Raw genomic sequence first — 13,432 nt, forward strand, 5'->3', positions numbered from 1 at the left:
CAGGAATCATCATCATCATCATCATCATCATCATCATCATCATCATCATCATCATCATCAAAAAACCGAGAGTTACAAGCATGTGGCCGAATTCTTAAAAGAATAAAATATAGGTGGAAAACGTTGCACCGAAGTTTGTACATGTGCTGCTATGAAAAGAACAGAATCGAAACAGGGCGGGACTCCTGCACATTCGTCAAAGTTCTCTTACCATGAGAAAGGATAAGAAATTCAGGCAGTGTAAAAGCATGTTGACATTAAGACTGTAGTAGTTTGGACCAGTGATGGGATTCAAATAATTTAACAACCAGTTCTCTGATGGCTGGGTGGGTGTGGCCAGGGGGTGTGACAGGCAGCACTCAGCCTCCTGCACCCTCCTGGGAGCCAAAATGGGGCACGTGGGGACTCCTAGAAAGGGTGGGGAGGGGCGGGGCCAGCCAGGAATGTAATAACCGGTTCTCCCGAACTGGCTGAATCCCACCACTGGTTTGAACGCTTTGAGAGACAGCAACTGCATTAGATCGCCAAATCCCACTTAGTGTCTTACCTAAGCACTCTGTACAGTATCCACTAAACAGAACTTTGGCTATTAAGGTGGATCTCTTCAGTCTCATCTGGGAAGATCCAAACAAGAGATTTGTTAAACCAGGGGACCCCAATCCCCAGGCCGTGGCCTATTCGCAACCAGGCCGCGGCCTATTCGCAACCAGGCCGCGGCCTATTCGCAACCAGGCCGCATGAGAGCAGCTCGACTTGTACAAGTGGTGGGCCAGCGCACATGCGTATCTGCTTGTGGAGCTGTGTGTACATGTACATGCATGTTGGACTGCCGTGCACATGAGTCAAGGTAAACGGGTGCGCTGGCCTGCCGGTCATGCAGCCTGGTTCCCCTCTCCCACCCGCCAAGCCGCAAAGATTGGAGACCGTTGTGCTAAACAACTACACAATTTGCTTAAAAACTGATTTACTTAACCGCCGTGGCAAGAAGGACAGCAAAATCGGGTGCAACTCACTTAACAACTGCCCTGCTTAGCAATGGAAGCTCTGCTTCCAATTGTGGTCTCAAGTCGAAGACTATCTATACCTCATCCATATATGAAGCACCGACAAACAAAACCAACCACAAAACCAGGTTACGGAGGGCTTGGCTAAATGAGGGGGGAGTCAAGAACAACCAGATCACAAAGACACAGAGGGACATAGCCCTACGCTGTATGGATAAATGAATAAAAATGAAAAAACAAAAACAAAAAAGAGAAGCAGTTTTAATTCTATTGCTTGCTATGACCATATATAAACAGAGGCATAGAATCAAAATCATGTGACGTATGAGTACCACTTTATAAAGCCTTATTAAGGCCACACCTGGAATATTGAATCCAGTTTTGGTCACCACATTACAAAAAAAAAAAAAAAGATGTTGAGACTTTGGAAAAAGTGCAAAGAAGAGCAACTAAAACCTTTAAAGGCCCGGAGACTAAAACATATGAAGAACAATTGCAAGAATTGGGTCTGGCTAGTCTAGAGAAAAGAAGGACTAGGGAGAACATGGTAGCAATATTCCAGTATTTGAGGGGTTGCCAGAAAAAGAAAGGGATCAAATTATTATCCACAGCACCAGAAGGCAGGACAAGAAATGATGGATGGAAACTAATCAAGGAGAGAAGCAACCTGGAATTAAGGAGAAACTTCTTAACAGTGAGGACAATTAACCAATGGAACAGCTTGCCTCCAGAAGTTGCAGATTCTTTCATCACTGGAGGTTTTTAAGACGAGACTGGACACGTAAGGTTGCCAGGTGTCCACTATTTGAGTGGACAGTCCGCTTTTTTCACATTATGTTCACTATTTTTTTTCACAAAATAGTGGACATTTTTTTTTATTCAAAAGCTTTATGACTGTATGCTTTTTTAATATTTCTCAATGTTGTACTGAAATTAAAGAATTATTTCTTAAACACAAAGAATTGATCAAAGCTGCGCAGTCAAATAAAAAATACAGCAAAGTAAAATGTAATTTAATATTTTACATATTATTATAATATATTTGATGTTTTGAATTTTAAGTAAAGTTTTGAAGTGATTATTTTAATACATGTTAAAATGTTTGTAAGAAAATATATAATTTAATTGTAAAAAAAATTTTTTTAATTTTTTTTACTACTTAACACCCCCACCCCCACCCCGCTTGTCCGCTATTTTTTGGAAGCAGACCTGGCAACCCTACTGGACAGCCACTTATCTTGCCTTCTGGTGCTTTGGAGAATAGGCCGACCCCCTCTTCCTTGTGGCAGCCCCTCAAATCCTGGAAGACTGCTATCATATCACTCCCTAGTCACAGTTCAAAATGAAGAGCGCTACAGGTTCAATGCATGACAGCAAAATTGCATGAACACCAAATAATCATGGTCTTTTGATTTAGTTTGACTTTATTTCCGAGACAAAATAAGTGCAGAATCTTAATTTAGGAGGTAATGCATAAGGGAAGGGGTGGAAAAAAGTCTTTCCTTTTCAAAACTTCTGAGACTCCAAAGGCATCGTGTTGACAGAATTACGTCCTCGCCGCTCCTGAACGGCTTGTTTGCGTAACAAAACTACTTCACTATGCTAAATGAGTTACTGCAGTTTATTTATGGGACGTCGTGCCAAATTATGAAGGCTGGCTCAAAGCTGCCTGTTTGTTTTGCCCAGTTACATCTGCTGAGCTTCTTGCATTAATTGAACTGCTAAACAGCAACACAACTAATGATGGGGGGGTGCTGAATGAGTGTGTTTGCCTTTACATCAATCAAAGATTGCCCAGGGCTCCTTCCTGCTTTGTTGCAACACCAGTGTGGAAGTCTCTTTCCGCAGATTTTTTTCCATGCTGAATGAATGACACTTTACAACATAAATAGATGGCTAATATTCTTGGCTAAGAATAGTGGTGGTATTCACCCGGTTCGGACCGGTTTATGTGAACCGGTAGTGGCGACGCTGCCCCGGCGCTGTGCCGTCCTATTTAGCCACGTTTTCTAAGCCGCGCGCATGCGTGCAAGCGTGTGCGTGAACTGAACAGGTGGTAACACCATGTTGTGACCCAGGCCCAAATAGTTAGTATTAAATACAAACTGTTTGAAAACAAACAGACTTTATTAGAACAGCTGAGAATTAACTCATTCTCAGCGTAGTCTAAACTAAATTAAAGCAAATTCTTCAAAACATCATTCCTCAGTTTATCACCGACCTTGGGATAAGTAGGCAAACTGCCAAAGGCTTTTCTTGGCAAAAGTTCAGAAGCAGAAGACGCCGACAAGAAATGAATACAGTGAAACAAGAACCAATTCTCTCAACGTTGTTTTCCGGCAAATAGGCCAAGAGCCATTGCTGGTCTTTTAAGCCTTATGGGAGAGGCCAATAATCTTTTGGCCCTACACCCGAGTCGTCCTCTCTGCTTTATCTGCTCCTGCCTTCTGGCAGCTCTTCTCATACGTGCACTAGGAACAGGCTCCTCCTGTTCCTCTGCCTCTCTGCTGTCAGCCTCTGGAGGCTCCAAAGTCCGCACATCACTCCCCAATGGCCCTGGCCCCATCTCTGCCTCCAACGCAGAGCCCTCATCCAGGCCTTCCCCAGCCTCCAGGACTGGCCCATGTTCTTCCTCAGCCTCATCGCTGTCCGACTCTGCTGCCAGGTCCGCAGGCTGCTGGCGGACCACAACACACCAGTTGAAACCCACCATTACTGCAAGGAATATATATCCTTCCCTCCTCCACCATTCAGTCAGAACCAAAGAAGCTTCTTGGATGAGAAGCGATGCACCTTCAAAGAAAAAAACGGGAAGTCCAGTTGCCTCTTGAAAAAGCACCTTTGGGACAAACAATGGTTTCTTGCCTCTATTTTATAGAATTTCAGGGTTGGAAGAGATGTTGGAGGTCTTCTAGTCCAACCAAGGCAGGTGTCTTGATATTGTCTCGGACAAAAAGTTATCCAATCTTTAAAAAAAAACAAAAAACAACTCCATTGATGGAGCACCCACAATTTCTGAAGGCAACCGATTCCACTGATTAATTATTCTGTCAAGAAATTTCTCCTTGGTTCTAGGTTGGATCTATCTTGAATGCTCTTCCACCTTTTACTTCTTGTCCTGCCCTCAAGTGCTTTGGAGCAGGGGTCTCCAACCTTGGCAACTTTAAGACTTGTGGACTTCAACTCCCAGAATTCCTCAGCCAGCAAGCAAGCTGGCTGAGGAATTCTGGGAGTTGAAGTCCACAAGTCTTAAAGTTGCCAAGGTTGGAGACCCCTGCTTTGGAGAATACGTCAACCCTCTCTTCTCCCTATCAGACCATCAAGTACTGGAAGACACCTATCATGTCACCCCTAAACCTTCTCTTCATTCGGCAAGACATAACTAGTTCCTTTAACCTCCAGCCCCTTGGTCATCTTTCTTGGTCTTCTCTGCACTCTTTCTGTCCATTTCCCTCCCCCCTCCCATTCTTTCCATTTCCTGTCATTTATCAGCATGCCTGTTGTTCAAATTCATTGCTTGTTTATCAGCTTCACCTTGTTGTTCAACTTCCCAACTGGCTCTGGTTTCCTTTGCTAGCCGACCCCCAAATGATCCTACAAAAATTATTTCGAAGAATATCAGCCAGCAAGATACGTTCAACTTCTCCCTGAAATTCTACCCTGACTTTTGATCTCATCTCTGGGCTTCTTCTCAAACTTGAGAAGATTGTGTGTGTGTGTGTGTGAATGACTCTAATTCAGGCCACCTAGATTGTTGCTCATTTCAAAACATTCCCCCCCCCCAAAAAAAGGCACAAATAGATATTTTGAAACTACACTGCTTCTTTTGAAGGCTATCTTGGATTAGATCTATGGATTTTAATCCAGTTTTAAAAGTGTTTTGTCTCTTTTCTATTACATCCACTCCAAACAGTTTACAAAGATCTAAAGTACTATAAAATACAGGTAGTCGTCGACTTACAACCACGATTGAGCCCAGAATTTATGTCACTAAGTGAACCATTTGATAAGTGAGTTTTGTCCCATTTTACGACCTTTCTCGCCACATTCGTTAAGTGAATCCCTGCAGTTGTTAACTTAGTCACGTGGTTGTTAAGTGAATCCGGCTTCCCCGTGGACTTGGCTTGCCAGAAAGTCGCAAAAGGGGATCACGTGACTCCAGGACACTGAGACCCCGTCATAAATATGAGTCAGCTATCAAGCCTCCGAATGTAGTTAAGTGTGAAAAATGGTCATAAGTCACTTTTTTCAGTGCAGTTGTAACTTCGAACGGTCACTAAATGAACTGTTGTAAATTGAGGACTACCTATATGCACCCAAAGCCCATGTATAATGGCAGTACCTCTTTGACCACCAAACTCAAATGCCACGTTAAAAAAAAGCATCTTCCCCAACTGAAAACCACACTTCTTGTCACTGATCAGAAAGATAATAAGGAAGTCTTTAAGGGATAGTATCAAAACAGAAACCTGTTCTGTTTTTATTCCTTCAACACCGACATTTTATAATTTATATGCTTCCTGTGAACTTTATTATTTATTCTGCTTTCCATTAATGTTGTCATAATCTTTTCTGCCACGGTTGCTTTAATTGCTCATTTTATGGAAGTTGCTTTAGATCTACATAGATCTGGCTGCATATCAATTTAAGAAATTGGAAGAAGGAAAAAGAAGAGGAAGAAGAGGATGAGGAAGAAGCTGAAGAAGCTGCTACATTATGAAGTGTCCCGCTCTTTTATATTTAAAGGGATGGCATAACTTTTCTCATATAACTCTCTCCTCTTTTCAACTTTGATTATGTGTTCTCGTTGTAAATTCAGCAGGAAAAGTTTACATCTCTTAAAAGTTAAGCTCTTGTCTTAAAAGTTTCCAAGTTTGAAAAACATTGCTTTACACCACGCAGAGAAGTTGCTCCCAAATTTCTGTGATGTCCTTTAAACAGAAATTTCAAGTCCTAAACCTCCTCAACCAGGAAGGCATAACTTAAGTGTTGCTTCTGTTTTGTCTCCATGTGTTTGGTGAAACAACCAAACTCTGAAATAAACCAATTCTATGCTTCCGGAAACATGGCTAACTACCCTGTTTCCTCAAAAATAAGACATCCCCTGATAATAAGTCCAATTGAGCTTTTGAGCGCATGCGCTAAAATAAGCTTCCCTCCCCGAAAAGATTTAAATACAGAGCTGAAATCAGGTAAGAAGGCAAGAAGAGTCCCATCTTGCTCCATGTACCCCAAAATAATAAGACCTCCCCGAAAATAAAGCCAAGCGCTTATTTCAGGGTTCAAAAAATATAAGACAGGGTCTTATTTTTGGGGAAACATGGTATTGCTTACGGACTCTTCCTAATACACCTTCAACTTCATCCTTTGCCCTCTTAATGTGTCTTCTCCAGAAATTAAACATTAAGCCTGCCTACCTGACCAAGGCAGTTCTCCAAAATTTGGATCGTGTGCAGAGTTTCCTGCTCTTCGGTATCCGACTGTACAAGGGAACCCATAGATGAGGGTTCATTTGCTACCATCCAACCAGCTTCTGGGAAATGTTCAGTCTCTGCTGGAAGCTGAAGAAACGACGTAGTGCTTGATGGAACCTTCAAATTTCCACAACCTCCATATTGCCAATAAGTCCTACCATCCTTCTTCTTTGGAGCCATATTCTCTCTCTCTCTGTGTGTCCTTCTCCTCCCCCTCTTCCTCTTTATCTCCCTCTTCTCCTTCTCCTCTCTCCTCTCCTTTTCTCCTCCTCTTCCCCCTCTTCTTCTCCTTCTCCGTCCCCCTCTTCTCCTTCTTCTCCTCCCTCTTCTCCTCCTCCTTTTTTCCTCCTTGTCCCCCTCTTCTCCTTCTCCTTGTCCCCCTCTTCTTCTTTCCTTCCTCTCTTTCCTTCTTTCTTTTCACTTTTTTTTGGAGAAGACAGTGAAAGAACTGAACTCAAAATTCTAAGAAAAGGTCTAAAATCCCACAGCCTGGAACCTTATCAGCCATCTCAGGAAGGAGCCACCAGCAAGGGGAAGAGAAGCTTGATTAAAAGCCCTCTCCTTTATGGTTTTTCTGTTTTTCTACTTTATCCAAACAGGAAGTAGCCAACCCCCTGCCTGCCCCTTTTAAACAGCTTCTGTTAATTCTTTGGGGTTTTAAGCCGGGGAAGGTAGCTGTGTCATCTCCGCTCCTCTGGCAGTTAGAAACCAATATTCCATAGGACCAGCATGAGGCAAGAAGTGGGGCAGCCCACTCAAAAGGAAGTCGCTCCATTACGTCACTCTGATCAATTTTGTTTTTCTCCTGTAAGACCACCCTGCATGCTTGAGAAACATTTTAAAGTCCTGCCCGCCAATTTGCAAAGCAGCACAAATAAAATTGCATTCTGTGTGGGACTATCAATAACAGACTCTCAATTCTTTTCCCCTTCCAGAATGTCAACGCTACCGAATGTACCTGTCCATTCGGAAAATGAAAATAAATTAATAAAACGAACCAAACCCAAAGCAATGGAAGATCGGAAATAACAGCGAAAATACAAAAGCTTTTCTTTCTCGTTCTTGAGTAAAGCTGCTGAATTTTTATTAGCCAGATTAGGTCCATATTTTTTTATTAGGCCACCCTAAGCAAAGTCAAGCTTGGTTAATACATGGATGGGACACCATTGGCTAACTTCAAGGATGTGGTGGGCTCAAGAGGAAAAACCAGGCCAGAAAGGAGTTGCAAACTACTGTTCTATTATTGCCCAGAAAAAAAATCACATGGCTATGACCATGAAGGAGTGAAGCTCAACTGCAAGCATTTTCTTTTTCCAGAAGGAATAAAATAAAGCAAAACAGAGAAAGAAAGAGAGGGAGGGAGGTAGAGGAAGAGGAAGAGAGGAGAGAGGGGACGAAGAGAGAGAAAGAGAGAGAGAGAGAGAAGAAAAGAGAGAGTGGGAAGGGAGAGAGGGAAGGAGGAAGGGAGTTAGAGGAAGAGAGGAAGAGATAGAAAGGTAGAAGGAAAGAGAGAGGAAGACAGGGAGGAAGGAAGGGAGATAGAGGAAGAGAGGAGAGAGGGAGAGGACGGGAGAGAGGAGGAGAGAGAGAGGAAGAGAGGAAGAGGAAGAGAGAGGGAGAAAGGGAGAGAAAGTGAGGGAGGAAGGAAGAGAGAGAGAGGAAGAGAGAAGGAAAAGGGGGGAGGGAGAGAGGGAGGGAAGGAAGGAAAAGGAAACAAACCTAGCTACCTGCATATTGTATGGAAGTTTAGATCGGTTTACTGAATGTTCCTAGTTCAAACTAGCATTAACTATCATATTTTATCATATGATATTGATGTATTTATTCTGGCTGTGCTTCTTTGTCATTGTTTACTTTATTGCTCTCTTATTTTATGTCTCTTCGGTTCATGCATCTTTTCCTTTTGCTTCCTTTTTCTTATTGTAAGCCGCCTGGAGTAACCCTGCCTAGAGATAGGCGGCAAATAAATTTAAAAAACAAAACAAACAAGCAAACAAACAAACAGCTGCTTTATCTTTCCTCTTAGAGATTTACTGCAAGTTCCTAATTCAAACAGCTTTAGCTGTTTCCCTTTTTTTGTTTCCCTTTAATGATTTCTTACTCCGTTCTTACGTTTTGCAGAATGTTGCTGACCTACAAAGGGACGTTGGGATGAGTGTCGGTGTGCGACTCTAAAACAGAGGTCTTCAAACTTGGCAGCTTTAAGACTTGTGGATTTCAACTTCCAGAATTTTCTATGCTGGCTGGAGAATTCTGGGAGTTGAAGTCCAGAAGTCTTAAAGCTGCCAAGTTTTGAGGACCCTTGCTCTCAAACTATTTTCCCGGCATCAAACGTGCTCAACCTTGCCTGGCAGAGTTGTCTATTTGGAGTAAAGTTTGGTTTTTATTTTTTTTCTGGCTGACCTATTACTCAATTTCTGGGGAGGGGGGAGGAAACATATTTGGGAGGAAAGAGCCAATCTATCTGGAATATTCATAGATACGCCTCAGTTATTGTGACCGTTTTGTCTTGAGCACACTTCAGCACGAAAGAAGCACTAGAGACAGAAAAAGAGATAAAGGATCTGAGGTTGGAGAGGACTCATAAAATTAGACAGATATTAAAATATTTGCAGGAAGGCAAGCTTGCGGCAGCCTTGACATATTTGATTTACAGCCTCGGAGGATACTGCTAATCCATGTCGGAAATAAATCAAATGGAGACAGATATGACAGCGTCTCAAATGTTGTGTCTATACTTCAGACTCAAGAGTAGGTCCTTGAAAGAGCTGGATTTTGAGAGTGCACGAAAGCACGTACAACACGCATAGTAACTCCTCTCCTGGAGGATTGTAAGGGAGAAACCTTTAATTAGGCGGTAATTCATATGATCTGAATATTCTGTCATTCCCTACCTTGGGAATCACATTGCAACAGTCTTCCTCCAAACGTGTCAAAATACAGATTCAGAATTCCCACTAACAAGTCATCTCTCACACCCAGTTGCCCAAATGCCAGTATTGAATGCAGGTACTCTTCGATTTACGACCACAACTGTGAGCCCAATGTTTTCTCTCGCTAAGTGAGACAGTTGTTCAGTGAGTTTTGCCCCGTTTTACAACCTTTCTTGCCACAGGGTTACTCACTGCAGAATCACTACAATTGTTAAATTCGTAACGGGGTTGTTAAGTGAATCTGGCTTCCCTGTTGAATTTGCTGGTCAGAAGGTCGCAAAAAAGGGAAATCACACGACCCTGGGACATGTCATAAATATAGGCCAGTGTTTTCAGTGCCTTTATAAGATAAGAGAGAGAAGGAAAGAGAGAGGGGGGAGGGGGAGAGAGGGAGGGAGGGAGGGAGGGAAGGAAGGAAAAGGAAAGAAACCTAGCTACCTGCATATTGTATGGAAGTTTGTATCAGTTTACTGAATGTTCCTAGTTCAAACTAGCATTAACTATCATATTTTATCATATGATATTGATGTATTTATTCTGGCTGTGCTCCTTTGTCATTGTTTATTTTATTGCTCTATTATTTTATGTCTCTTCTGTTCACACATCTTTTCTTTTTGCTTCCTTTTTCTTATTGTAAGCCGCCTGGAGTAACCCTGCCTAGAGATAAGCTGCAAATAAATTTAACAAACAAAACAAAGTTATAACTTGAGAACTACCTGCACTTGAATATATCCCTCCCTCCCTCCTTCTCTCTCTCTCTCTCTCTCTCTGTCTCTCTCTCTCATCATCTATCAATATCTATCTGTCTACTATGTTTGTCTGTTTTCTATCTATTTGTCTGTCTATATCATCTATCTACCTATCATCCATCCATCCATCAGCTATCTATCTATCTATCTATCTATCTATCTATCTATCTATCTATCACCTATCTATCTGTTTATCTATCTATCTTATCTATCATCTATCATCTCTCTCTCTCTATCATCTATCTATCTATCTATCTATCTATCTATCTATCTATCTATCATCTATCTATCTATCATCATCTATCTATTGTCTATCTATCTATCTTTTATTGAATATAAAATGCATGCTAAAATAAAGATAGTGGGAAAATGGGGAAGGGAAAAAAGGGAGAGAAGTGTGGGGTAAAGGGAAAAAAAGCATTACCTGCCAACTCTTCTCAGGGAGTTAGAATAAAGATAAATTTCTTACAGCCTCAATTTTGTACATAGTTGTGCATAGTTAGTACATACCAGCCATTTCTATAACAACAAACTGATCGAATCAGGACATCACAAAGTGTCGTTATTTTTTCCCTGTCTCAAGCCCCAAATCTAGAAGTGGTTTCCAGGCAGAAACCAAACTGATTAAAGCAGTTAATCTGCCATCTGTTCTTCCATTGTGGGAATTGAATACCTGAATCTCTTAAAGAGGACTTGAGTGGATGCTGTATGGCAGAAATCCATCTGAAGGTACATGAGCTGGCTACATACCGTGTTTTCCCCAAAATATGACCTACCCCGAAAGTAAGTCTTAGCTTAATTTTTACATGTGCGCCCAATACAAGGCCTACCCCCAAATTAAGCCCTTATTAAGACCCCTTCTGAAAAGCCCTCTGTAGCCGATAAGAGAGCTCCAAATCAATCTGGAGCTCTGTTATCAGCTGCAGTGGGCTTTCCGGAAGACTCTGAGGGTGAAATGGAGGCCGGGGGCAGCATGCAGCCGCAGAAGGAGTGGGCCGGCAGCAGGTTCCTGCTGGGCAGGGCTGTCAGTGCCGTTGCCATGAGGTGAGTCAGTAATTAGAAACCCCCCCCCAAAAAAAGAAGCCCTAGCTGTTTTTTCAGGGGTCAAAAGAAAATCAGGCCAGGTCTTATTTTTGGGGAAACACGGTAGGATGGGAGGGAAGAAGTGACCCAAAGTTGTAAATTGTCCATACCTGACAGAGAACAGATGCTGGAGAAGGGAGGTGGAGGAAGTGAAGACTATTGCTAGAATTTCGTATCATTTCGAGCTTTTGCATTGGCTCAAAATTGCTCGGCAATGCTGTGGGCAATGAAAGGCTTCCTAGAATCCAAGACGTCTTTTTTGGTCTTTCTTTGGAACTGCTTGGCCAGAAAGCACTTGTTTTTTTAAAAAAAATAATTCCCTGGGAAAGGACTGAGGCAGTGTATCACCCGGTGGCATCTGGGGATGGGGGAAAGGCATTTAAATCATTAAAAGACTGTGTGTGTCACGACATCTGCACACAAATGCTCTGACCTACATATTTGCAGCAGGCATCAGAATTCCGATGCATAAATGCATAGAGATGTCATGGCTCGGGTTGCTACTTTTGAGGTCATTCTGGGTTGTTGTGGCGGCTGTTGGCTTCACGGATGAGAATCGTGCAATGCATGCATATGTCTGAAATGGGGAAATATTATCATACTGCTAAGGACAGAGGGAAAGAAGGAGGGAAGGGAGGAGGGAGGGAGGAGGAGAGGAGCAAAGAAAGGAAGGAGATTCCAATGACTGTGCAAGATGCACACACATACACACACACACACACACACACAGACACGTACTTTCTTTCCTTCCGTACTATACACAAACACATACATGTATATACACTCCGTGCAAATCATTTGAAAGAGGTGCATGCAAAGGCCCACTTTTGTAACCCATTAAAGCAGCCGTATCGTTTCCAGAGTCAGGTGCCTTGTTTGGAAGCTGCATTCAGCCCATGCATCTCTGTGCATAATTTATGCCTCCCCCCCTCTCTCTATATATATATCACTCTCTCTCTCTATCACTGCATCTAACTCTCTACATCTACCTCTCTCTCTACTTCTCTCTTTTTCATGTCTCTCTCTCTCTGTATCTTTCTATCTCAGCTCTATCAGCTCTCTCTATGTCTATCTCTGCATCTAACTCTCTACATCTACCTCTCTCCCTACTTCTCTCTCTCTCTCATCTGTATCTCTCTCTCTCTGTATCTCTATCTCACTCTGTCAGCTCTATGTCTATCTCTGCATCTAACTCTACATCTACCTCATCTCTCTCTCTCTGTATCTCTATCTCAATCTCAGCTCTATCAGCTCTCTCTCTATGTCTATCTCTGCATCTAACTCTCTACATCTACCTCTCTCTCTCACACACTCACACACACACACACACACACATACACATACACACAAAATTAAGAACATAAAGAGTTTTCAATATACTCCAAGTGCAAACGGAATAACGCTTAAAGCTGCATACAGGTAAGACCATTATGGAGCCCGGAATTTGTGTTGCTAAGTGAGAAACCTGCTAAGTGAGTTTTGCTCCCTTTTGCGACTTTTCTTGCCACCGTTGTTAAGTGAATCACTGCAGTGGATAAGTTAGTAACGCCATTGTTAAGGGAACCTGGCTTCCCTGTTGTCTTGCTTTGTCAGAAGGTCACAAAAGGGACACTGCAACCATCATAAATATGAACCAGTTGCCAAGCGTTCAAAGTTGATCATGTGACCGTGGGGATTCTGCAAAGGTCATAAGTGTGCAAAATGGGCATAAGTCACCTTCTTCAGTGCTGTTGTAGCAATAGCACTTAGACTTATATACTGCTTGACAGTGCTTTACACCCCCCCCCCAAGTGGTTTTATAGAGTCAGCCTCTTGCCCTCAACAATCTGGGTCCTCATTTTACCCACCTCGGAAGGATGGAAGGCTGAGTCAACCTTGAGCCACTCAGGATCGAACTTCCTGGCTGTGGGCAGAGTTAGCCTGCAATAATGCACTCTAGCCACTGTGCCACCACAGATTCCTTCCTTCCTTCCTTCCTTCCTTCCTTCCTTCCTTCCTTCCTTCCTTCCTTCCTCTTTTCTCCATTTTCCTTCCCTCCATTTCTCCCTCTCTCTTCCTTCCTTCCTTCCTTCCTTCCTTCCTTCCTTCCTTCCTTCCTTCCTTCCTTCCTTCCTTCCCTCCCTCCCTCCCTCGGAAGGAATAGCACTTAGACATATACCGCTTCACAGCCCCCTCTAAGCAGTTTACAA

At 42.7% G+C, this 13,432-nt stretch overlaps 1 protein-coding gene across 7 annotated transcripts in view; it reads right to left on the minus strand.

Moving 5' to 3' along the window:
- ZMIZ1 (zinc finger MIZ-type containing 1) overlaps positions 1-13,432 on the minus strand; it is a 520,224-nt gene that overhangs the window by 151,521 nt on the left and 355,271 nt on the right. The gene's annotated exons all lie outside the window — the stretch shown is intronic.

Source organism: Pantherophis guttatus, chromosome 6 (genome assembly GCF_059756535.1).
Source record: "Pantherophis guttatus breed Tessera chromosome 6, ASM5975653v1, whole genome shotgun sequence".
NCBI lineage: Eukaryota > Metazoa > Chordata > Lepidosauria > Squamata > Colubridae > Pantherophis > Pantherophis guttatus.